The sequence below is a fragment of the Narcine bancroftii genome, chromosome 6, assembly GCF_036971445.1.
Source record: "Narcine bancroftii isolate sNarBan1 chromosome 6, sNarBan1.hap1, whole genome shotgun sequence".
Classification (NCBI taxonomy): Eukaryota; Metazoa; Chordata; class Chondrichthyes; order Torpediniformes; family Narcinidae; genus Narcine; species Narcine bancroftii.
Window position 1 is genome coordinate 117,900,687 of NC_091474.1, and position 26,790 is coordinate 117,927,476.

The window sequence follows — 26,790 nt, forward strand, 5'->3', positions numbered from 1 at the left end:
CGGGGAATCAGAGGCAGGGAATCAGATGCGGGGAATCAGAGGTGGGGAATCAGAGCTGGCGAATCAGAGGCGGGGAATCAGAGGTGGGCAATCAGAGGCGGGGAATCAGATATGGGGAATCAGAGGCGGGGAATCAGAGGCGGGGAAACAGAGGCGGGGAATCAAATATAGGGAATCAGAGGTGGGGAATCAGAGGTTGTGAATCAGAGATGGGGAATCAAGGAGGGGAATCAGAGGCAGGGAATCAGACACGGGGAATCAGAGGCGGGGATTCAGAGCTGGGGAATCAGAGGCGGGGAATCAGAGTTGGGGAATCAGAGGCAGGGAATCAGATATGGGGAATCAGAGGCGGGGAATCAGAGGCGGGGAAACAGAGGTCGGGGAATCAGATATGGGGAATCAGAGGTGGGGAATCAGGGGCAGGGATTCAGTGTCAGGGAATCAGAGGCGGGGAATCAGAGGCGGGGAATCAGAGGCAGGGAATCAGACACGGGGAATCAGAGGCGGGGAATCAGAGATGGGGAATCAGAGGCGGGGAATCAGAGGCAGGGAATCGGACGCCGGGAATCAGAGTCGGGGAATCAGAGCTGGGGAATCAGAGGCGGGGAATCAGAGTTGGGGAATCAGAGGCGGGGATTCAGATATGGGGAAATAGAGGCGGGGAATCAGATATGGGGAATCAGAGGTGTGGAATCAGAGGTTGGGAATCAGAGGAAGGGAATCAGAGTCGGGGAAACAGAGGCGGGGAATCAGATATGTGGAATCAGAGGTGGCGAATCAAAGGCGGTGAAACAGAGATGGGGAATCAGGGCAGGGAATCAGAGGCAGGGAATCAAACACGGGGAATCAGAGCTGGGGAATCAGAGGCGGGGAATCAGAGTTGGGAATCAGAGGCGGGGAATCAGAGGCGGGGAAACAGAGGCGGGGAATCAGATATGGGGAATCAGAGGTGGGGAATCAGAGGTTGGGAATCAGAGGCAGGGAATCGGAGATGGGGAATCAGAGGCAGGGAATCTGAGGCGGGGAATCAGAGGCGGGGAATCAGAGGCCGGGAATCAGATATGGGGAAACTGAGGCGGGGAATCCGAGGCGGGGAAACAGAGGCGGGGAATCTGATATGGGGAATCAGAGGTGGGGAATCAGAGGTTGGGAATCAGAGGCAGGGAATCAGAGGCTTGGAATCAGATGCAGGGAATCAGATGCGGGGAATCAGAGGCGGGGAATCAGAGCTGGTGAATCAGAGGTGGGGAATCAGATTTGGGGAATCAGAGGTGGGGACTTAGATATTGGGAAACAGAGGCGGGGAATCAGAGGCGGGGAAACAGAGGCGGGGAATCAGATATGGGGAATCAGAGGTGGGGAATCAGAGGCAGGGAATCAGATGTGCGGAATCAGAGATGGGGAATCAGAGGCAGGGAATCAGAATCAGAAGCAGGGAATCAGAGGCAGGGAATCAGAGGCCGGAATCAGATGATGGGAATCAGAGGCCTGGAATCAGAGGCGGGGAATCAGAGGCAGGGAATCAGATGCGGGGAATCAGAGGCGGGGAATCAGAGCTGGGGAATCAGAGGCGGGGTATTAGAGTTGGGGAATCAGAAGCGGGGAATCAGATATGGGGAAACAGAGGTAGGGAATCAGAGGCGGGGAAACAGAGGCAGGGAATCAGATATGGGGAATCAGAGGCGGGGAATCAGAGGTGGGGAATCATAGGCAGGGAATCGGATGTGCGGAATCAGAGATGGGGAATCAGAGGCCAGGAATCAGAGGTGGTGAATCAGAGATGGGAAATCAGAGGCGGGGAATCAGAGGCAGGGTATCAGACGCGGGGAATCAGAGGTGGGCAATCAGAGGCGGGGAATAAGATATGGGGAATCAGAGGCGGGGAATCAGAGGCGGGGAAACAGAGGCGGGGAATCAGATATGGGGAATCAGAGGTGGGGCATCAGAGGTTTTGAATCACAGATGGGGAATCAGAGGCGGGAATCAGAGGCGGGGAATCAGAGGCGGGGAAACCCAGGCGGGGAATCAGATATGGGGAATCAGAGGTGGGGAATCAGAGGCAAGGAATCAGATGTGCGGAATCAGAGATGGGGAATCAGAGGCAGGGAATCAGAATCAGAAGCAGGGAATCAGAGGCCGGGAATCAGAGGCTGGAATCAGATGCTGGGAATCAGAGGCCTGCAATCGGAGGCGAGGAATCAGAGGCAGGGAATCAGATGCGGGGAATCAGAGGCGGGGAATCAGAGCTGGGGAATCAGAGGTGGGGTATTAGAGTTGGGGAATCAGAGGCGGGGAATCAGATATGGGGAAACAGAGGTGGGGAATCAGAGGCGGGGAAACAGAGGCAGGGAATCAGATATGGGGAATCAGATGTGGGGAATCAGAGATGGGGAATCAGAGGCGGTGAATCAGAGATGGGGAATCAGAGGCGGGGAATCAGAGGCAGGAAATCAGACACGGGGATTCAGAGGCTGGGAATCAGACGGGGGGAATCAAAGGCGGGGAATCAGAGCTGGGGAATCAGAGGCAGGGAATCAGATGTGCGGAATCAGAGATGGGGAATCAGAGGCAGGGAATCAGAATCAGAAGCGTGGAATCAGAGGCCGGGAATCAGAGGCCGGGAATCAGATGCTGGGAATAAGAGGACGGGAATCAGAGGTGGGGAATCAGAGTCCGGGAATCAGAGATGGGGATTCAGAGGCGGGGAATGAGATATGGAGAATCAGAGGCGGGGAATCAGAGGCCGGGAAACAGAGGTGGGGAATCAGATATGGGGAATCAGAGGTGGCGAATCAAAGGCGGTGAATCAGAGATGGGGAATCAGAGGCGGGGAATCAGAGGCAGGGAATCAGATGCGGGGAATCAGAGGTGGGGAATCAGAGCTGGCGAATCAGAGGCGGGGAATCAGAGGTGGGCAATCAGAGGCGGGGAATCAGATATGGGGAATCAGAGGCGGGGAATCAGAGGCGGGGAAACAGAGGCGGGGAATCAAATATAGGGAATCAGAGGTGGGGAATCAGAGGTTGTGAATCAGAGATGGGGAATCAAGGAGGGGAATCAGAGGCAGGGAATCAGACACGGGGAATCAGAGGCGGGGATTCAGAGCTGGGGAATCAGAGGCGGGGAATCAGAGTTGGGGAATCAGAGGCAGGGAATCAGATATGGGGAATCAGAGGCGGGGAATCAGAGGCGGGGAAACAGAGGTCGGGGAATCAGATATGGGGAATCAGAGGTGGGGAATCAGGGGCAGGGATTCAGTGTCAGGGAATCAGAGGCGGGGAATCAGAGGCGGGGAATCAGAGGCAGGGAATCAGACACGGGGAATCAGAGGCGGGGAATCAGAGATGGGGAATCAGAGGCGGGGAATCAGAGGCAGGGAATCGGACGCCGGGAATCAGAGTCGGGGAATCAGAGCTGGGGAATCAGAGGCGGGGAATCAGAGTTGGGGAATCAGAGGCGGGGATTCAGATATGGGGAAATAGAGGCGGGGAATCAGATATGGGGAATCAGAGGTGTGGAATCAGAGGTTGGGAATCAGAGGAAGGGAATCAGAGTCGGGGAAACAGAGGCGGGGAATCAGATATGTGGAATCAGAGGTGGCGAATCAAAGGCGGTGAAACAGAGATGGGGAATCAGGGCAGGGAATCAGAGGCAGGGAATCAAACACGGGGAATCAGAGCTGGGGAATCAGAGGCGGGGAATCAGAGTTGGGAATCAGAGGCGGGGAATCAGAGGCGGGGAAACAGAGGCGGGGAATCAGATATGGGGAATCAGAGGTGGGGAATCAGAGGTTGGGAATCAGAGGCAGGGAATCGGAGATGGGGAATCAGAGGCAGGGAATCAGAGGCGGGGAATCAGAGGCGGGGAATCAGAGGCCGGGAATCAGATATGGGGAAACTGAGGCGGGGAATCCGAGGCGGGGAAACAGAGGCGGGGAATCTGATATGGGGAATCAGAGGTGGGGAATCAGAGGTTGGGAATCAGAGGCAGGGAATCAGAGGCTTGGAATCAGATGCAGGGAATCAGATGCGGGGAATCAGAGGCGGGGAATCAGAGCTGGTGAATCAGAGGTGGGGAATCAGATTTGGGGAATCAGAGGTGGGGACTTAGATATTGGGAAACAGAGGCGGGGAATCAGAGGCGGGGAAACAGAGGCGGGGAATCAGATATGGGGAATCAGAGGTGGGGAATCAGAGGTTGTGAATCAGAGATGGGGAATCAAGGAGGGGAATCAGAGGCAGGGAATCAGACACGGGGAATCAGAGGCGGGGATTCAGAGCTGGGGAATCAGAGGCGGGGAATCAGAGTTGGGGAATCAGAGGCAGGGAATCAGATATGGGGAATCAGAGGCGGGGAATCAGAGGCGGGGAAACAGAGGTCGGGGAATCAGAGCTGGGGAATCAGGGGCAGGGATTCAGTGTCAGGGAATCAGAGGCGGGGAATCAGAGGCGGGGAATCAGAGCTGGGGAATCTGAGGCAGGGAATCAGAGTTGGGGATTCAGAGGCGGGGAATCAGATATGGGGAAACAGAGGCGGGGAATCAGAGGCGGGGAAACAGAGGCGGGGAATCAGATATGGGGAATCAGAGGTGGGGAATCAGAGGTTGGGAATCAGAGGCAGGGAATCGGAGATGGGGAATCAGAGGCAGGGAATCAGAGGCGGGGAATCAGAGGCGGGGAATCAGAGGCCGGGAATCAGATATGGGGAAACTGAGGCGGGGAATCCGAGGCGGGGAAACAGAGGCGGGGAATCAGATATGGGGAATCAGAGGTGGGGAATCAGAGGTTGGGAATCAGAGGTTGGGAATCAGAGGCAGGGAATCAGAGGCTTGGAATCAGATGCAGGGAATCAGATGCGGGGAATCAGAGGCGGGGAATCAGAGCTGGGGAATCAGAGGTGGGGAATCAGATTTGGGGAATCAGAGGTGGGGACTTAGATATTGGGAAACAGAGGCGGGGAATCAGAGGCGAGGAAACAGAGGCGGGGAATCAGATATGGGGAATCAGAGGTGGGGAATCAGAGGCAGGGAATCAGATGTGCGGAATCAGAGATGGGGAATCAGAAGCAGGGAATCAGAATCAGAAGCAGGGAATCAGAGGCCGGGAATCAGAGGCCGGAATCAGATGCTGGGAATCAGAGGCCTGGAATCAGAGGCGGGGAATCAGAGGCAGGGAATCAGATGCGGGGAATCAGAGGCGGGGAATCAGAGCTGGGGAATCAGAGGCGGGGTATTAGAGTTGGGGAATCAGAGGCGGGGAATCAGATATGGGGAAACAGAGGTAGGGAATCAGAGGCGGGGAAACAGAGGCAGGGAATCAGATATGGGGAATCAGAGGTGGGGAATCAGAGGTGGGGAATCATAGGCAGGGAATCGGATGTGCGGAATCAGAGATGGGGAATCAGAGGCCGGGAATCAGAGGTGGTGAATCAGAGATGGGAAATCAGAGGCGGGGAATCAGAGGCAGGGTATCAGACGCGGGGAATCAGAGGTGGGCAATCAGAGGCGGGGAATCAGATATGGGGAATCAGAGGCGGGGAATCAGAGGCGGGGAAACAGAGGCGGGGAATCAGATATGGGGAATCAGAGGTGGGGCATCAGAGGTTGTGAATCACAGATGTGGAATCAGAGGCGGGGAATCAGAGGCAGGGAATCAGACGCTGGGAATCAGAGGCGGGGATTCAGAGCTGGGGAATCAGAAGCGGGGAATCAGAGTTGGGGAATCAGAGGCGGGGAATCAGATATGGGGAATCAGAGGCAGGGAATCAGAGGCGGGGAATCAGAGGCAGGGAATCAGATGCGGGGAATCTGAGGCGGGGAATCAGAGCTGGGGAATCAGAGGTGGGGAATCAGAGTTGGGGAATCAGAGGCAGGGAATTGGATGTGCGGAATCAGAGATGGGGAATCAGAGGTGGGGAATCAGAGGCGGTGAATCAGAGATGGGGAATCAGAGATGGGGAATCAGAGGCGGGGAATCAGAGGCAGGAAATCAGACACGGGGATTCAGAGGCTGGGAATCAGACGGGGGGAATCAAAGGCGGGGAATCAGAGCTGGGGAATCTGAGGCAGGGAATCAGAGTTGGGGATTCAGAGGCGGGGAATCAGATATGGGGAAACAGAGGCGGGGAATCAGAGGCGGGCAAACAGAGGCGGGGAATTAGATATGGGGAATAAGAGGTAGGGAATCAGAGGTGGTGAATCAGTGATGGGGAATCACAGGCGGGGAATCAGAGGCAGGGAATAGAACGTGGGGAATCAGAGGCAGGGAATCAGAGCTGGGGAATCAGAGGCGGGGAATCATGGTTGGGAATCAGAGGCGGGAATCAGATATGGGGAAACAGAGGCGGGGAATCAGAGGCGGGGAAACAGAGGCGGGGAATCAGATATGGGGAATCGGATGCAGGGAATCAGAGGCGGGGAATCAGAGCTGGGGAATCAGAGGCGGGGAATCAGAGTTGGGGCATCAGAGGTGGGGAATTAGATATAGGGAAACAGAGGCGGGGAATCAGAGGCGGGGAAACAGAGGCGGGGAATCAGATATGGGGAATCAGAGGTGGGGAATCAGAGGCAGGGAATCAGATGTGCGGAATCAGAGATGGGGAATCAGAGGCAGGGAATCAGAAGCAGGGAATCAGAGGCCGGGAATCAGAGGCCGGGAATCAGATGCTGGGAATAAGAGGCCGGGAATCAGAGGAGGGGAATCAGAGTCCGGGAATCAGAGATGGGGATTCAGAGGCGGGGAATGAGATATGGAGAATCAGAGGCGGGGAATCAGAGGCGGGGAAACAGAGGTGGGGAATCAGATATGGGGAATCAGAGGTGGCGAATCAAAGGCGGTGAATCAGAGATGGGGAATCAGAGGCGGGGAATCAGAGGCAGGGAATCAGATGCGGGGAATCAGAGGCGGGGAATCAGAGCTGGCGAATCAGAGGCTGGGAATCAGAGGTGGGCAATCAGAGGCGGGGAATCAGATATGGGGAATCAGAGGCGGGGAATCAGAGGCAGGGAAACAGAGGCGGGGAATCAAATATAGGGAATCAGAGGTGGGGAATCAGAGGTTGTGAATCAGAGATGGGGAATCAAGGCGGGGAATCAGAGGCAGGGAATCAGACGCTGGGAATCAGAGGCGGGGATTCAGAGCTGGGGAATCAGAGGCGGGGAATCAGAGTTGGGGAATCAGAGGCAGGGAATCAGATATGGGGAATCAGAGGCGGGGAATCAGAGGCCGGGAATCAGATATGGGGAAACAGAGGCGGGGAATCCGAGGCGGGGAAACAGAGGCGGGGAATCAGATATGGGGAATCAGAGGTGGGGAATCAGAGGTTGGGAATCAGAGGCAGGGAATCAGAGGCTTGGAATCAGATGCAGGGTATCAGATGCGGGGAATCAGAGGCGGGGAATCAGTGCTGGGGAATCAGAGGTGGGGAATCAGATTTGGGGAATCAGAGGTGGGGACTTAGATATTGGGAAACAGAGGCGGGGAATCAGAGGCGGGGAAACAGAGGCGGGGAATCAGATATGGGGAATCAGAGGTGGGGAATCAGAGGCAGGGAATCAGATGTGCGGAATCAGAGATGGGGAATCAGAGGCAGGGAATCAGAATCAGAAGCAGGGAATCAGAGGCCGGGAATCAGAGGCTGGAATCAGATGCTGGGAATCAGAGGCCTGGAATCAGAGGCGGGGAATCAGAGGCAGGGAATCAGATGCGAGGAATCAGAGGCGGGGAATCAGAGCTGGGGAATCAGAGGCGGGGTATTAGAGTTGGGCAATCAGAGGCGGGGAATCAGATATGGGGAAACAGAGGTGGGGAATCAGAGGCGGGGAAAGAGAGGCAGGGAATCAGATATGGGGAATCAGAGGTGGGGCATCAGAGGTTGTGAATCACAGATGGGGAATCAGAGGCGGGGAATCAGAGGCAGGGAATCAGACGTGGGGAATCAGAGGCGGGGATTCAGAGCTGGGGAATCAGAAGCGGGGAATCAGAGTTGGGGAATCAGAGGCGGTTAATCAGATATGGGGAATCAGAGGCAGGGAATCAGAGGCGGGGAATCAGAGGAGGGGAATCAGAGGTGGGGAATCAGAGGCGGGGAATCAGAGGCAGCGAATCAGATGAAGGGAATCTGATGCAGGGAATCTGAGGCAGGGAATCTGAGGCAGGGAATCTGTGGCAGGGAATCTGATGCGGGTTATCAGAAGGGGGAAATGAGATGTGGGAAACGAGATGCAGAGAAAGAGGCACGGATATAGAGGCAGGGAAAGAGAGGCAGGGTATCAGAGGCGGGTAATCAGAGGCGTGGAATCAGAGGCGGGGAATCAGAGACACAGAAAGAGAGGCGTGGAATCAGAGGTGCGGAATCAGAGCCGGTGAATCTGAGCCGGGAAATCAGAAGCAGAGCAACAGAGGTGGTGAAACATGGGTGCGGAATCGGACACGGGGAATCAGAGGTGGGGACTCAGAGGCCGGGAATCAGAGGCAGAGAATCAGAGGCAGGGAATCAGAGGCAGGTTATCAGAGGCAGGGAATCAGAGGCAGGGAATCAGAGGCGGGGAATCAGAGGCGGGGAATCAGAGGCCGGGAATCAGATATGGGGAAACTGAGGCGGGGAATCCGAGGCGGGGAAACAGAGGCGGGGAATCAGAGGCGGGGAATCAGAGGCGTGGAATCAGAGGCGGGAATTCAGAGGCGGGGAAAGATATGTGGGGAAACGTAGGCCAGGAAAGTTGAGCGGAAATGGAGGCAGTGAATCAGAGGTGGGGAATCAGAGGCGGGGAATCAGAGGCTGGGAATCAGAGGCGGGGAATCAGAGGCGGGGAATCAGAAGTGGGGAATCAGAGGTGGGGAATCAGAGGCGGGGAATCAGAGGCGGGGAATCAGAGGCGGGGAATCAGAGGCAGGGAATCAGAGGCGGGCAATCAGATGCAGGGAATCAGAGGCAGGGAATCAGAGGCAGGGAATCAGAGGCAGGGAATCTGAGGGGGCGAATATGAGGTAGTGAATCAGAGGCGGGCAAACAGGCGGGTAAACAGAGGCTGGGAATCAGAGGCAGGGAATCAGCCACGGGGAATCAGAGGCAGGGAATCAGATGAAGGGAATCTGATGCAGGGAATCTTAGGCAGGGAATCTGAGGCAGGGAATCTGTGGCAGAAAATCTGATGCGGGTTATCAGAAGGGGGAAATGAGATGTGGGAAACGAGATGCAGAGAAAGAGGCACGGAAATGGAGGCAGGGAAAGAGAGGCAGGGTATCAGAGGCGGGTAATCAGAGGCGTGGAATCAGAGGCGGGGAATCAGAGACACAGAAAGAGAGGCGTGGATTCAGAGGTGCGGAATCAGAGCCGGTGAATCTGAGCCGGGAAATCAGAAGCATAGCAACAGAGGCGGTGAAACATGGGTGCGGAATCGGACGCGGGGAATCAGAGGTGGGGACTCAGAGGCAGGGAATCAGAGGCAGGGAATCAGAGGCAGGTTATCAGAGGCAGGGAATCAGATGCGGGGAATCAGAGGCGTGGAATCAGAGGCGGAAAATGAGAGGTGGGGAATCAGAGGCGGGGAATCAGAGGCGGAGAATCATAGGCGGGCAATCAGATGCAGGAAATCAGAGGCAGGGAATCAGAGGCAGGGAATCAGAGGCAGGGAATCTGAGGCAGGGAGTCAGAGGTGGGGAATCAGAGGTGGGGAATCAGAGGCAGGGAATCAGATGAAGGGACTCTGATGCAGGGAATCTGAGGCAGGGAATCTGAGGCAGGGAATCTGTGGCAGGGAATCTGATGAGGGTTATCAGAAGGGGGAAATGAGATTTGGGAAACGAGATGCAGAGAAAGAGGCACGGAAATAGAGGCAGGGAAAGAGAGGCAGTGAATCAGAGGCGGGGAATCTGAGGTGGGGAATCAGAGGCGGGGAATCAGAGGCGGGGAATCAGAGGGGGGAATCAGAGGCGGGGAATCAGAGGCGGGGAATCAGAGGCGGGGAAAGATATGTGGGGAAACCTAGGCCAGGAAAGTTGAGCGGAAAGGGAGGCAGTGAATCAGAGCTGGGGAATCAGAGGCGGGGAATCAGAGGCGGGGAATCAGAGGCGGGGAATCAGAGGCGGGGAATCAGAAGCGGGGAATCAGAGGTGGGGAATCAGAGGCGGGGTATCAGAGGTTGAGAATCAGAGATGGGCATTCAGATGCAGGGAATCAGAGGCAGGGAATCAGAGGCAGGCAATCAGAGTCACGGAATCTGAGGTAGGGAATCTGAGGTGGGGAATCAGAGGCGGGGAAACAGGCGGGTAAACAGAGGCGGGTAAACATAGGCGGGGAATCAGAGGCAGGGAATCAGAGGCGGGGAATCAGAGGCGGTGAATCAGAGGCGGGGAATCAGAGGCGGGGAATCAGATGCGGGGAATCAGAGGCGGGGAATCAGAGGTGGGGTATTAGATGAGGGGAATCAGAGGCGGGGAATCAGAGGCGGGGAATCAGAGGCGGGGAATCAGAGGCGTGGAATCAGAGGCGGGGAATCAGAGGCGGGGAATCAGAAGTGGGGAATCAGATGTGGGGAATCAGAGGCGGGGAATCAGAGGAAGGGAATCAGAGGCGGGCAATCAGAAGTGGGGAATCAGAAGCGGGGAGTCAGAGGCGGGGAAACAGAGGCGGTGAATCAGAGGCGGGGAATCAGAAGTGGGGAATCAGAGGTGGGGAATCAGAGGCGGGGAATCAGAGGCGGGGAATCAGAGGCGGGCAATCAGATGCAGGGAATCAGAGGCAGGGAATCAGAGGCAGGGAATCAGAGGCAGGGAATCTGAGGCAGGGAATCTGTGTTGGGGAACCAGAGGCGGGAAAACAGGCGAGTAAACAGAGGCGGGTAAACATAGGTGGGGAATCAGAGGCGGGGAATCAGAGCCGGGAAATCAGAGGCGGGGAATCTGAGGCGGGGAATCAGATGCAGGGAATCAGATGCGGGACATCAGAGGTGCGGTATCAGAGGCGGGGAATTAGAGGCGGGGAATCAGAGGCGGGGAATCAGAGGCGTGGAATCAGAGGCGGGGAATCAGAGGCGGGTAAACATAGGCGGGGAATCAGAGGCGGGGAATCAGAGGCGGGGAATCAGAGGCGGGGAATCAGAGGCGGGGAATCAGAGGCGTGGAATCAGATGCGGTGAATCAGTGGCGGAGAATCAGAGGCGGGGTATTAGACGAGGGGAATCGGAGATGGGGAATCAGAGGCAGTGAATCAGAGGCGGGGAATCAGAGGCGGGGAATCAGAGGCCGCGAATCAGATATGGGGAAACAGAGGCGGGGAATCCGAGGCGGGGAAACAGAGGCGGGGAATCAGATATGGGGAATCAGAGGTGGGGAATCAGAGGTTGGGAATCAGAGGCAGGGAATCAGAGGCTTGGAATCAGATGCAGGGAATCAGATGCGGGGAATCAGAGGCGGGGAATCAGAGCTGGGGAATCAGAGGTGGGGAATCAGATTTGGGGAATCAGAGGCGGGGACTTAGATATTGGGAAACAGAGGCGGGGAATCAGAGGCGGGGAAACCCAGGCGGGGAATCAGATATGGGGAATCAGAGGTGGGGAATCAGAGGCAAGGAATCAGATGTGCGGAATCAGAGATGGGGAATCAGAGGCAGGGAATCAGAATCAGAAGCAGGGAATCAGAGGCCGGGAATCAGAGGCTGGAATCAGATGCTGGGAATCAGAGGCCTGCAATCGGAGGCGAGGAATCAGAGGCAGGGAATCAGATGCGGGGAATCAGAGGCGGGGAATCAGAGCTGGGGAATCAGAGGTGGGGTATTAGAGTTGGGGAATCAGAGGCGGGGAATCAGATATGGGGAAACAGAGGTGGGGAATCAGAGGCGGGGAAACAGAGGCAGGGAATCAGATATGGGGAATCAGATGTGGGGAATCAGAGATGGGGAATCAGAGGCGGTGAATCAGAGATGGGGAATCAGAGGCGGGGAATCAGAGGCAGGAAATCAGACACGGGGATTCAGAGGCTGGGAATCAGACGGGGGGAATCAAAGGCGGGGAATCAGAGCTGGGGAATCAGAGGCAGGGAATCAGATGTGCGGAATCAGAGATGGGGAATCAGAGGCAGGGAATCAGAATCAGAAGCGTGGAATCAGAGGCCGGGAATCAGAGGCCGGGAATCAGATGCTGGGAATAAGAGGCCGGGAATCAGAGGTGGGGAATCAGAGTCCGGGAATCAGAGATGGGGATTCAGAGGCGGGGAATGAGATATGGAGAATCAGAGGCGGGGAATCAGAGGCCGGGAAACAGAGGTGGGGAATCAGATATGGGGAATCAGAGTTGGCGAATCAAAGGCGGTGAATCAGAGATGGGGAATCAGAGGCGGGGAATCAGAGGCAGGGAATCAGATGCGGGGAATCAGAGGTGGGGAATCAGAGCTGGCGAATCAGAGGCGGGGAATCAGAGGTGGGCAATCAGAGGCGGGGAATCAGATATGGGGAATCAGAGGCGGGGAATCAGAGGCGGGGAAACAGAGGCGGGGAATCAAATATAGGGAATCAGAGGTGGGGAATCAGAGGTTGTGAATCAGAGATGGGGAATCAAGGAGGGGAATCAGAGGCAGGGAATCAGACACGGGGAATCAGAGGCGGGGATTCAGAGCTGGGGAATCAGAGGCGGGGAATCAGAGTTGGGGAATCAGAGGCAGGGAATCAGATATGGGGAATCAGAGGCGGGGAATCAGAGGCGGGGAAACAGAGGTCGGGGAATCAGATATGGGGAATCAGAGGTGGGGAATCAGGGGCAGGGATTCAGTGTCAGGGAATCAGAGGCGGGGAATCAGAGGCGGGGAATCAGAGGCAGGGAATCAGACACGGGGAATCAGAGGCGGGGAATCAGAGATGGGGAATCAGAGGCGGGGAATCAGAGGCAGGGAATCGGACGCCGGGAATCAGAGTCGGGGAATCAGAGCTGGGGAATCAGAGGCGGGGAATCAGAGTTGGGGAATCAGAGGCGGGGATTCAGATATGGGGAAATAGAGGCGGGGAATCAGATATGGGGAATCAGAGGTGTGGAATCAGAGGTTGGGAATCAGAGGAAGGGAATCAGAGTCGGGGAAACAGAGGCGGGGAATCAGATATGTGGAATCAGAGGTGGCGAATCAAAGGCGGTGAAACAGAGATGGGGAATCAGGGCAGGGAATCAGAGGCAGGGAATCAAACACGGGGAATCAGAGCTGGGGAATCAGAGGCGGGGAATCAGAGTTGGGAATCAGAGGCGGGGAATCAGAGGCGGGGAAACAGAGGCGGGGAATCAGATATGGGGAATCAGAGGTGGGGAATCAGAGGTTGGGAATCAGAGGCAGGGAATCGGAGATGGGGAATCAGAGGCAGGGAATCTGAGGCGGGGAATCAGAGGCGGGGAATCAGAGGCCGGGAATCAGATATGGGGAAACTGAGGCGGGGAATCCGAGGCGGGGAAACAGAGGCGGGGAATCTGATATGGGGAATCAGAGGTGGGGAATCAGAGGTTGGGAATCAGAGGCAGGGAATCAGAGGCTTGGAATCAGATGCAGGGAATCAGATGCGGGGAATCAGAGGCGGGGAATCAGAGCTGGTGAATCAGAGGTGGGGAATCAGATTTGGGGAATCAGAGGTGGGGACTTAGATATTGGGAAACAGAGGCGGGGAATCAGAGGCGGGGAAACAGAGGCGGGGAATCAGATATGGGGAATCAGAGGTGGGGAATCAGAGGCAGGGAATCAGATGTGCGGAATCAGAGATGGGGAATCAGAGGCAGGGAATCAGAATCAGAAGCAGGGAATCAGAGGCAGGGAATCAGAGGCCGGAATCAGATGATGGGAATCAGAGGCCTGGAATCAGAGGCGGGGAATCAGAGGCAGGGAATCAGATGCGGGGAATCAGAGGCGGGGAATCAGAGCTGGGGAATCAGAGGCGGGGTATTAGAGTTGGGGAATCAGAAGCGGGGAATCAGATATGGGGAAACAGAGGTAGGGAATCAGAGGCGGGGAAACAGAGGCAGGGAATCAGATATGGGGAATCAGAGGCGGGGAATCAGAGGTGGGGAATCATAGGCAGGGAATCGGATGTGCGGAATCAGAGATGGGGAATCAGAGGCCAGGAATCAGAGGTGGTGAATCAGAGATGGGAAATCAGAGGCGGGGAATCAGAGGCAGGGTATCAGACGCGGGGAATCAGAGGTGGGCAATCAGAGGCGGGGAATAAGATATGGGGAATCAGAGGCGGGGAATCAGAGGCGGGGAAACAGAGGCGGGGAATCAGATATGGGGAATCAGAGGTGGGGCATCAGAGGTTTTGAATCACAGATGGGGAATCAGAGGCGGGAATCAGAGGCAGGGAATCAGACGCTGGGAATCAGAGGCGGGGATTCAGAGCTGGGGAATCAGAAGCGGGGAATCAGAGTTGGGGAATCAGAGGCGGGGAATCAGATATGGGGAATGAGAGGCAGGGAATCAGAGGCGGGGAATCAGAGGCAGGGAATCAGACACGGGGAATCTGAGGCGGGGAATCAGAGCTGGGGAATCAGAGGTGGGGAATCAGAGTTGGGGAATCAGAGGCAGGGAATTGGATGTGCGGAATCAGAGATGGGGAATCAGAGGTGGGGAATCAGAGGCGGTGAATCAGAGATGGGGAATCAGAGGCGGGGAATCAGAGGCAGGAAATCAGACACGGGGATTCAGAGGCTGGGAATCAGACGGGGGGAATCAAAGGCGGGGAATCAGAGCTGGGGAATCTGAGGCAGGGAATCAGAGTTGGGGATTCAGAGGCGGGGAATGAGATATGGGGAAACAGAGGCGGGGAATCAGAGGCGGGGAAACAGAGGCGGGGAATCAGATATGGGGAATCAGAGGTGGGGAATCAGAGGTTGGGAATCAGAGGCAGGGAATCGGAGATGGGGAATCATAGGCAGGGAATCAGAGGCGGGGAATCAGAGGCGGGGAATCAGAGGCCGGGAATCAGATATGGGGAAACTGAGGCGGGGAATCCGAGGCGGGGAAACAGAGGCGGGGAATCAGATATGGGGAATCAGAGGTGGGGAATCAGAGGTTGGGAATCAGAGGCAGGGAATCAGAGGCTTGGAATCAGATGCAGGGAATCAGATGCGGGGAATCAGAGGCGGGGAATCAGAGCTGGGGAATCAGAGGTGGGGAATCAGATTTGGGGAATCAGAGGTGGGGACTTAGATATTGGGAAACAGAGGCGGGGAATCAGAGGCGGGGAAACAGAGGCGGGGAATCAGATATGGGGAATCAGAGGTGGGGAATCAGAGGCAGGGAATCAGATGTGCGGAATCAGAGATGGGGAATCAGAGGCAGGGAATCAGAATCAGAAGCAGGGAATCAGAGGCCGGGAATCAGAGGCCGGAATCAGATGCTGGGAATCAGAGGCCTGGAATCAGAGGCGGGGAATCAGAGGCAGGAAATCAGATGCGGGGAATCAGAGGCGGGGAATCAGAGCTGGGGAATCAGAGGCGGGGTATTAGAGTTGGGGAATCAGAGGCGGGGAATCAGATATGGGGAAACAGAGGTAGGGAATCAGAGGCGGGGAAACAGAGGCAGGGAATCAGATATGGGGAATCAGAGGCGGGGAATCAGAGGTGGGGAATCATAGGCAGGGAATCGGATGTGCGGAATCAGAGATGGGGAATCAGAGGCCGGGAATCAGAGGTGGTGAATCAGAGATGGGAAATCAGAGGCGGGGAATCAGAGGCAGGGTATCAGACGCGGGGAATCATAGGTGGGCAATCAGAGGCGGGGAATCAGAGGCGGGGAATCAGAGGCGGGGAAACAGAGGCGGGGAATCAGATATGGGGAATCAGAGGTGGGGCATCAGAGGTTGTGAATCACAGATGTGGAATCAGAGGCGGGGAATCAGAGGCAGGGAATCAGACGCTGGGAATCAGAGGCGGGGATTCAGAGCTGGGGAATCAGAAGCGGGGAATCAGAGTTGGGGAATCAGAGGCGGGGAATCAGATATGGGGAATCAGAGGCAGGGAATCAGAGGCGGGGAATCAGAGGCAGGGAATCAGACGCGGGGAATCTGAGGCGGGGAATCAGAGCTGGGGAATCAGAGGTGGGGAATCAGAGTTGGGGAATCAGAGGCAGGGAATTGGATGTGCGGAATCAGAGATGGGGAATCAGAGGTGGGGAATCAGAGGCGGTGAATCAGAGATGGGGAATCAGAGGCGGGGAATCAGAGGCAGGAAATCAGACACGGGGATTCAGAGGCTGGGAATCAGACGGGGGGAATCAAAGGCGGGGAATCAGAGCTGGGGAATCTGAGGCAGGGAATCAGAGTTGGGGATTCAGAGGCGGGGAATCAGATATGGGGAAACAGAGGCGGGGAATCAGAGGCGGGCAAACAGAGGCGGGGAATTAGATATGGGGAATAAGAGGTAGGGAATCAGAGGTGGTGAATCAGTGATGGGGAATCACAGGCGGGGAATCAGAGGCAGGGAATAGAACGCGGGGAATCAGAGGCAGGGAATCAGAGCTGGGGAATCAGAGGCGGGGAATCATAGTTGGGAATCAGAGGCGGGAATCAGATATGGGGAAACAGAGGCGGGGAATCAGAGGCGGGGAAACAGAGGCGGGGAATCAGATATGGGGAATCGGATGCAGGGAATCAGAGGTGGGGAATCAGAGCTGGGGAATCAGAGGCGGGGAATCAGAGTTGGGGCATCAGAGGTGGGGAAATAGATATAGGGAAACAGAGGCAGGGAATCAGAGGCGGGGAAACAGAGGCGGGGAATCAGATATGGGGAATCAGAGGTGGGGAATCAGAGGCAGGGAATCAGATGTGCGGAATCAGAGATGGGGAATCAGAGGCAGGGAATCAGAAGCAGGGAATCAGAGGCCGGGAATCAGAGGTCGGGAATCAGATGCTGGGAATAAGAGGCCTGGAATCAGAGGAGGGGAATCAGAGTCCGGGAGTCAGAGATGGGGATTCAGAGGCGGGGAATGAGATATGGAGAATCAGAGGCGGGGAATCAGAGGCGGGGAAACAGAGGTGGGGAATCAGATATGGGGAATCAGAGGTGGCGAATCAAAGGCGGTGAATCAGAGATGGGGAATCAGAGGCGGGGAATCAGAGGCAGGGAATCAGATGCGGGGAATCAGAGGCGGGGAATCAGAGCTGGCGAATCAGAGGCTGGGAATCAGAGGTGGGCAATCAGAGGCGGGGAATCAGATATGGGGAATCAGAGGCGGGGAATCAGAGGCGGGGAAACAGAGGCGGGGAATCAAATATAGGGAATCAGAGGTGGGGAATCAGAGTTTGTGAATCAGAGATGGGGAATCAAGGCGGGGAATCAGAGGCAGGGAATCAGACGCTGGGAATCAGAGGCGGGGATTCAGAGCTGGGGAATCAGAGGCGGGGAATCAGAGTTGGGGAATCAGAGGCAGGGAATCAGATATGGGGAATCAGAGGCGGGGAATCAGAGGCCGGGAATCAGATATGGGGAAACAGAGGCGGGGAATCCGAGGCGGGGAAACAGAGGCAGGGAATCAGATATGGGGAATCAGAGGCGGGGAATCAGAGGTGGGGAATCATAGGCAGGGAATCGGATGTGCGGAATCAGAGATGGGGAATCAGAGGCCGGGAATCAGAGGTGGTGAATCAGAGATGGGAAATCAGAGGCGGGGAATCAGAGGCAGGGTATCAGACGCGGGGAATCAGAGGTGGGCAATCAGAGGCGGGGAATAAGATATGGGGAATCAGAGGCGGGGAATCAGAGGCGGGGAAACAGAGGCGGGGAATCAGATATGGGGAATCAGAGGTGGGGCATCAGAGGTTTTGAATCACAGATGGGGAATCAGAGGCGGGAATCAGAGGCAGGGAATCAGACGCTGGGAATCAGAGGCGGGGATTCAGAGCTGGGGAATCAGAAGCGGGGAATCAGAGTTGGGGAATCAGAGGCGGGGAATCAGATATGGGGAATGAGAGGCAGGGAATCAGAGGCGGGGAATCAGAGGCAGGGAATCAGACACGGGGAATCTGAGGCGGGGAATCAGAGCTGGGGAATCAGAGGTGGGGAATCAGAGTTGGGGAATCAGAGGCAGGGAATTGGATGTGCGGAATCAGAGATGGGGAATCAGAGGTGGGGAATCAGAGGCGGTGAATCAGAGATGGGGAATCAGAGGCGGGGAATCAGAGGCAGGAAATCAGACACGGGGATTCAGAGGCTGGGAATCAGACGGGGGGAATCAAAGGCGGGGAATCAGAGCTGGGGAATCTGAGGCAGGGAATCAGAGTTGGGGATTCAGAGGCGGGGAATCAGATATGGGGAAACAGAGGCGGGGAATCAGAGGCGGGCAAACAGAGGCGGGGAATTAGATATGGGGAATAAGAGGTAGGGAATCAGAGGTGGTGAATCAGTGATGGGGAATCACAGGCGGGGAATCAGAGGCAGGGAATAGAACGCGGGGAATCAGAGGCAGGGAATCAGAGCTGGGGAATCAGAGGCGGGGAATCATAGTTGGGAATCAGAGGCGGGAATCAGATATGGGGAAACAGAGGCGGGGAATCAGAGGCGGGGAAACAGAGGCGGGGAATCAGATATGGGGAATCGGATGCAGGGAATCAGAGGCGGGGAATCAGAGGCGGGGAATCAGAGCTGGGGAATCAGAGGCGGGGAATCAGAGTTGGGGCATCAGAGGTGGGGAAATAGATATAGGGAAACAGAGGCAGGGAATCAGAGGCGGGGAAACAGAGGCGGGGAATCAGATATGGGGAATCAGAGGTGGGGAATCAGAGGCAGGGAATCAGATGTGCGGAATCAGAGATGGGGAATCAGAGGCAGGGAATCAGAAGCAGGGAATCAGAGGCCGGGAATCAGAGGTCGGGAATCAGATGCTGGGAATAAGAGGCCTGGAATCAGAGGAGGGGAATCAGAGTCCGGGAGTCAGAGATGGGGATTCAGAGGCGGGGAATGAGATATGGAGAATCAGAGGCGGGGAATCAGAGGCGGGGAAACAGAGGTGGGGAATCAGATATGGGGAATCAGAGGTGGCGAATCAAAGGCGGTGAATCAGAGATGGGGAATCAGAGGCGGGGAATCAGAGGCAGGGAATCAGATGCGGGGAATCAGAGGCGGGGAATCAGAGCTGGCGAATCAGAGGCTGGGAATCAGAGGTGGGCAATCAGAGGCGGGGAATCAGATATGGGGAATCAGAGGCGGGGAATCAGAGGCGGGGAAACAGAGGCGGGGAATCAAATATAGGGAATCAGAGGTGGGGAATCAGAGTTTGTGAATCAGAGATGGGGAATCAAGGCGGGGAATCAGAGGCAGGGAATCAGACGCTGGGAATCAGAGGCGGGGATTCAGAGCTGGGGAATCAGAGGCGGGGAATCAGAGTTGGGGAATCAGAGGCAGGGAATCAGATATGGGGAATCAGAGGCGGGGAATCAGAGGCCGGGAATCAGATATGGGGAAACAGAGGCGGGGAATCCGAGGCGGGGAAACAGAGGCAGGGAATCAGATATGGGGAATCAGAGGCGGGGAATCAGAGGTGGGGAATCATAGGCAGGGAATCGGATGTGCGGAATCAGAGATGGGGAATCAGAGGCCGGGAATCAGAGGTGGTGAATCAGAGATGGGAAATCAGAGGCGGGGAATCAGAGGCAGGGTATCAGACGCGGGGAATCAGAGGTGGGCAATCAGAGGCGGGGAATAAGATATGGGGAATCAGAGGCGGGGAATCAGAGGCGGGGAAACAGAGGCGGGGAATCAGATATGGGGAATCAGAGGTGGGGCATCAGAGGTTTTGAATCACAGATGGGGAATCAGAGGCGGGAATCAGAGGCAGGGAATCAGACGCTGGGAATCAGAGGCGGGGATTCAGAGCTGGGGAATCAGAAGCGGGGAATCAGAGTTGGGGAATCAGAGGCGGGGAATCAGATATGGGGAATGAGAGGCAGGGAATCAGAGGCGGGGAATCAGAGGCAGGGAATCAGACACGGGGAATCTGAGGCGGGGAATCAGAGCTGGGGAATCAGAGGTGGGGAATCAGAGTTGGGGAATCAGAGGCAGGGAATTGGATGTGCGGAATCAGAGATGGGGAATCAGAGGTGGGGAATCAGAGGCGGTGAATCAGAGATGGGGAATCAGAGGCGGGGAATCAGAGGCAGGAAATCAGACACGGGGATTCAGAGGCTGGGAATCAGACGGGGGGAATCAAAGGCGGGGAATCAGAGCTGGGGAATCTGAGGCAGGGAATCAGAGTTGGGGATTCAGAGGCGGGGAATGAGATATGGGGAAACAGAGGCGGGGAATCAGAGGCGGGGAAACAGAGGCGGGGAATCAGATATGGGGAATCAGAGGTGGGGAATCAGAGGTTGGGAATCAGAGGCAGGGAATCGGAGATGGGGAATCATAGGCAGGGAATCAGAGGCGGGGAATCAGAGGCGGGGAATCAGAGGCCGGGAATCAGATATGGGGAAACTGAGGCGGGGAATCCGAGGCGGGGAAACAGAGGCGGGGAATCAGATATGGGGAATCAGAGGTGGGGAATCAGAGGTTGGGAATCAGAGGCAGGGAATCAGAGGCTTGGAATCAGATGCAGGGAATCAGATGCGGGGAATCAGAGGCGGGGAATCAGAGCTGGGGAATCAGAGGTGGGGAATCAGATTTGGGGAATCAGAGGTGGGGACTTAGATATTGGGAAACAGAGGCGGGGAATCAGAGGCGGGGAAACAGAGGCGGGGAATCAGATATGGGGAATCAGAGGTGGGGAATCAGAGGCAGGGAATCAGATGTGCGGAATCAGAGATGGGGAATCAGAGGCAGGGAATCAGAATCAGAAGCAGGGAATCAGAGGCCGGGAATCAGAGGCCGGAATCAGATGCTGGGAATCAGAGGCCTGGAATCAGAGGCGGGGAATCAGAGGCAGGAAATCAGATGCGGGGAATCAGAGGCGGGGAATCAGAGCTGGGGAATCCGAGGCGGGGTATTAGAGTTGGGGAATCAGAGGCGGGGAATCAGATATGGGGAAACAGAGGTAGGGAATCAGAGGCGGGGAAACAGAGGCAGGGAATCAGATATGGGGAATCAGAGGCGGGGAATCAGAGGTGGGGAATCATAGGCAGGGAATCGGATGTGCGGAATCAGAGATGGGGAATCAGAGGCCGGGAATCAGAGGTGGTGAATCAGAGATGGGAAATCAGAGGCGGGGAATCAGAGGCAGGGTATCAGACGCGGGGAATCATAGGTGGGCAATCAGAGGCGGGGAATCAGAGGCGGGGAATCAGAGGCGGGGAAACAGAGGCGGGGAATCAGATATGGGGAATCAGAGGTGGGGCATCAGAGGTTGTGAATCACAGATGTGGAATCAGAGGCGGGGAATCAGAGGCAGGGAATCAGACGCTGGGAATCAGAGGCGGGGATTCAGAGCTGGGGAATCAGAAGCGGGGAATCAGAGTTGGGGAATCAGAGGCGGGGAATCAGATATGGGGAATCAGAGGCAGGGAATCAGAGGCGGGGAATCAGAGGCAGGGAATCAGACGCGGGGAATCTGAGGCGGGGAATCAGAGCTGGGGAATCAGAGGTGGGGAATCAGAGTTGGGGAATCAGAGGCAGGGAATTGGATGTGCGGAATCAGAGATGGGGAATCAGAGGTGGGGAATCAGAGGCGGTGAATCAGAGATGGGGAATCAGAGGCGGGGAATCAGAGGCAGGAAATCAGACACGGGGATTCAGAGGCTGGGAATCAGACGGGGGGAATCAAAGGCGGGGAATCAGAGCTGGGGAATCTGAGGCAGGGAATCAGAGTTGGGGATTCAGAGGCGGGGAATCAGATATGGGGAAACAGAGGCGGGGAATCAGAGGCGGGCAAACAGAGGCGGGGAATTAGATATGGGGAATAAGAGGTAGGGAATCAGAGGTGGTGAATCAGTGATGGGGAATCACAGGCGGGGAATCAGAGGCAGGGAATAGAACGCGGGGAATCAGAGGCAGGGAATCAGAGCTGGGGAATCAGAGGCGGGGAATCATAGTTGGGAATCAGAGGCGGGAATCAGATATGGGGAAACAGAGGCGGGGAATCAGAGGCGGGGAAACAGAGGCGGGGAATCAGATATGGGGAATCGGATGCAGGGAATCAGAGGCGGGGAATCAGAGCTGGGGAATCAGAGGCGGGGAATCAGAGTTGGGGCATCAGAGGTGGGGAAATAGATATAGGGAAACAGAGGCAGGGAATCAGAGGCGGGGAAACAGAGGCGGGGAATCAGATATGGGGAATCAGAGGTGGGGAATCAGAGGCAGGGAATCAGATGTGCGGAATCAGAGATGGGGAATCAGAGGCAGGGAATCAGAAGCAGGGAATCAGAGGCCGGGAATCAGAGGTCGGGAATCAGATGCTGGGAATAAGAGGCCTGGAATCAGAGGAGGGGAATCAGAGTCCGGGAGTCAGAGATGGGGATTCAGAGGCGGGGAATGAGATATGGAGAATCAGAGGCGGGGAATCAGAGGCGGGGAAACAGAGGTGGGGAATCAGATATGGGGAATCAGAGGTGGCGAATCAAAGGCGGTGAATCAGAGATGGGGAATCAGAGGCGGGGAATCAGAGGCAGGGAATCAGATGCGGGGAATCAGAGGCGGGGAATCAGAGCTGGCGAATCAGAGGCTGGGAATCAGAGGTGGGCAATCAGAGGCGGGGAATCAGATATGGGGAATCAGAGGCGGGGAATCAGAGGCGGGGAAACAGAGGCGGGGAATCAAATATAGGGAATCAGAGGTGGGGAATCAGAGTTTGTGAATCAGAGATGGGGAATCAAGGCGGGGAATCAGAGGCAGGGAATCAGACGCTGGGAATCAGAGGCGGGGATTCAGAGCTGGGGAATCAGAGGCGGGGAATCAGAGTTGGGGAATCAGAGGCAGGGAATCAGATATGGGGAATCAGAGGCGGGGAATCAGAGGCCGGGAATCAGATATGGGGAAACAGAGGCGGGGAATCCGAGGCGGGGAAACAGAGGCGGGGAATCAGATATGGGGAATCAGAGGTGGGGAATCAGAGGTTGGGAATCAGAGGCAGGGAATCAGAGGCTTGGAATCAGATGCAGGGTATCAGATGCGGGGAATCAGAGGCGGGGAATCAGAGCTGGGGAATCAGAGGTGGGGAATCAGATTTGGGGAATCAGAGGTGGGGACTTAGATATTGGGAAACAGAGGCGGGAAATCAGAGGCGGGGAAACAGAGGCGGGGAATCAGATATGGGGAATCAGAGGTGGGGAATCAGAGGCAGGGAATCAGATGTGCGGAATCAGAGATGGGGAATCAGAGGCAGGGAATCAGAATCAGAAGCAGGGAATCAGAGGCCGGGAATCAGAGGCTGGAATCAGATGCTGGGAATCAGAGGCCTGGAATCAGAGGAGGGGAATCAGAGGCAGGGAATCAGATGCGAGGAATCAGAGGCGGGGAATCAGAGCTGGGGAATCAGAGGCGGGGTATTAGAGTTAGGCAATCAGAGGCGGGGAATCAGATATGGGGAAACAGAGGTGGGGAATCAGAGGCGGGGAAAGAGAGGCAGGGAATCAGATATGGGGAATCAGAGGTGGGGCATCAGAGGTTGTGAATCACAGATGGGGAATCAGAGGCGGGGAATCAGAGGCAGGGAATCAGACGTGGGGAATCAGAGGCGGGGATTCAGAGCTGGGGAATCAGAAGCGGGGAATCAGAGTTGGGGAATCAGAGGCGGGGAATCAGATATGGGGAATCAGAGGCAGGGAATCAGAGGCGGGGAATCAGAGGTGGGGAATCAGAGGTGGGGAATCAGAGGCGGGGAATCAGAGGCAGGGAATCAGATGAAGGGAATCTGATGCAGGGAATCTGAGGCAGGGAATCTGAGGCAGGGAATCTGTGGCAGGGAATCTGATGCGGGTTATCAGAAGGGGGAAATGAGATGTGGGAAACGAGATGCAGAGAAAGAGGCACGGATATAGAGGCAGGGAAAGAGAGGCAGGGTATCAGAGGCGGGTAATCAGAGGCGTGGAATCAGAGGCGGGGAATCAGAGACACAGAAAGAGAGGCGTGGAATCAGAGGTGTGGAATCAGAGCCGGTGAATCTGAGCCGGGAAATCAGAAGCAGAGCAACAGAGGTGGTGAAACATGGGTGCGGAATCGGACACGGGGAATCAGAGGTGGGGACTCAGAGGCCGGGAATCAGAGGCAGAGAATCAGAGGCAGGGAATCAGAGGCAGGTTATCAGAGGCAGGGAATCAGAGGTGGGAAATCAGAGGCGGGGAATCTGAGGCGGCGAATCAGAGGCGGGGAATCAGAGGCGGGGAATCAGAGGCGGAGAATTAGAGGCGGGGAATCTGATGCAGGAAATCAGAGGCAGGGAATCAGAGGCAGGGAATCAGAGGCAGGGAATCTGAGGCAGGGAATCAGAGGTGGGGCATCAGAGGCGGGGAATCAGAGGCAGGGAATCAGATGAAGGGAATCTGATGCAGGGAATCTGAGGCAGGGAATCTGAGGCAGGGAATCTGTGTCAGGGAATCTGATGCGGGTTATCAGAAGGGGGAAATGAGATGTTGGAAACAAGATGCAGAGAAAGAGACACGGAAATAGAGGCAGGGAAAGACAGGCAGGGAATCAGAGGCGGGGAATCAGAGGTGGGGAATCAGAGGCTGGGAATCAGAGGCGGGGAATGAGAGGGGGGAATCAGAGGTGGGGAATCAGAGGCAGGGAATCAGAGGCAGGGAATCAGAGGCGGGAAATCAGAGGCAGCGAATCTGAGGCGTGGAATCAGAGGTGGGGAAAGAGATGTGGGGAAACGTAGGCCAGGAAAGTAGCGCGGAAAGGGAGGCGGTGTATCAGAGGCGGGGATTCAGAGGCGGGGAATCAGAGGCGGGGAATCAGAGGCGTGGAATCAGAGGTGGGGAAAGAGATGTGGGGAAACAGGCGGGTAAACAGAAGCGGGTAAACATAGCTGCATAAATAGAGGCAGCGAAAGAGATGGGCGAAACATAGTGGTTGGAACTTGTGTGTTGAAAATTAGGTACACAGAACAGATCAAACAGAGTTGTTGAAATTGAGGGAGGGAAAGAGAGGCACAGAAAGAGTGGAGGGGAAAGAGTGCAGTCAAAATAGAGGCGTAGAGACAGAGGTGGGGAATCAGAGGCGGGGATTCAGAGGCGGGGAATCAGAGGCAGGGAATCAGATGAAGGGAATCTGATGCAGGGAATCTGAGGCAGGGAATCTGAGGCAGGGAATCGGAGGCAGGGAATCTGAGGCAGGGAATCAGTAAAAAGTTATCAGAGGCAGGGTATCAGAGGCGGAGAATCAGAGGTTGTGATTCAGAAGTGGGGAATCAGAGGTGGGGAATCAGAGGCGTGGAATCAGAGGCGGGGAATCAGAGGTGGGGAATCAGAAGTGGGGAATCAGAGGTGGGGAATCAGAGGCCGGGAATCAGAGGCAGAGAATCAGAGGCAGGGAATCAGAGGCAGGTTATCAGAGGCAGGGAATCAGAGGTGGGAAATCAGAGGCGGGGAATCAGAGGCGGCGAATCAGAGGCGGGGAATCAGAGGCGGGGAATCAGAGGCGGAGAATTAGAGGCGGGGAATCTGATGCAGGAAATCAGAGGCAGGGAATCAGAGGCAGGGAATCAGAGGCAGGGAATCTGAGGCAGGGAATCAGAGGTGGGGAATCAGAGGCGGGGAATCAGAGGCAGGGAATCAGATGAAGGGAATCTGATGCAGGGAATCTGAGGCAGGGAATCTGAGGCAGGGAATCTGTATCAGGGAATCTGATGCGGGTTATCAGAAGGGGGAAATGAGATGTGGGAAACAAGATGCAGAGAAAGAGACACGGAAATAGAGGCAGGGAAAGACAGGCAGGGAATCAGAGGCGGGGAATCAGAGGTGGGGAATCAGAGGCTGGGAATCAGAGGCGGGGAATGAGAGGGGGGAATCAGAGGTGGGGAATCAGAGGCAGGGAATCAGAGGCAGGGAATCAGAGGCGGGAAATCAGAGGCGGCGAATCTGAGGCGTGGAATCAGAGGTGGGGAAAGAGATGTGGGGAAACGTAGGCCAGGAAAGTTGCGCGGAAAGGGAGGCGGTGTATCAGAGGCGGGGATTCAGAGGCGGGGAATCAGAGGCGGGGAATCAGAGGCGTGGAATCAGAGGTGGGGAAAGAGATGTGGGGAAACAGGCGGGTAAACAGAAGCGGGTAAACATAGCTGCATAAATAGAGGCAGCGAAAGAGATGGGCGAAACATAGTGGTTGGAACTTGTGTGTTGAAAATTAGGTACACAGAACAGATCAAACAGAGTTGTTGAAATTGAGGGAGGGAAAGAGAGGCACAGAAAGAGTGGAGGGGAAAGAGTGCAGTCAAAATAGAGGCGTAGAGACAGAGGTGGGGAATCAGAGGCGGGGATTCAGAGGCGGGGAATCAGAGGCAGGGAATCAGATGAAGGGAATCTGATGCAGGGAATCTGAGGCAGGGAATCTGAGGCAGGGAATCGGAGGCAGGGAATCTGAGGCAGGGAATCAGTAAAAAGTTATCAGAGGCAGGGTATCAGAGGCGGAGAATCAGAGGTGGGGATTCAGAAGTGGGGAATCAGAGGTGGGGAATCAGAGGCGTGGAATCAGAGGCGGGGAATCAGAGGTGGGGAATCAGAAGTGGGGAATCAGAGGTGGGGAATCAGAGGTGGGGAATCAGAGGCGTGGAATCAGAGGCGGGCAATCAGAAGTGGGGAATCAGAGGCGGGGAATCAGAGGCGGGGAATCAGAGGCGGTGAATCAGAGGTGGGGAATCAGAGGCGGGGAATCAGAGGCGGGGAATCAGAAGTCGGGAATCAGACGTG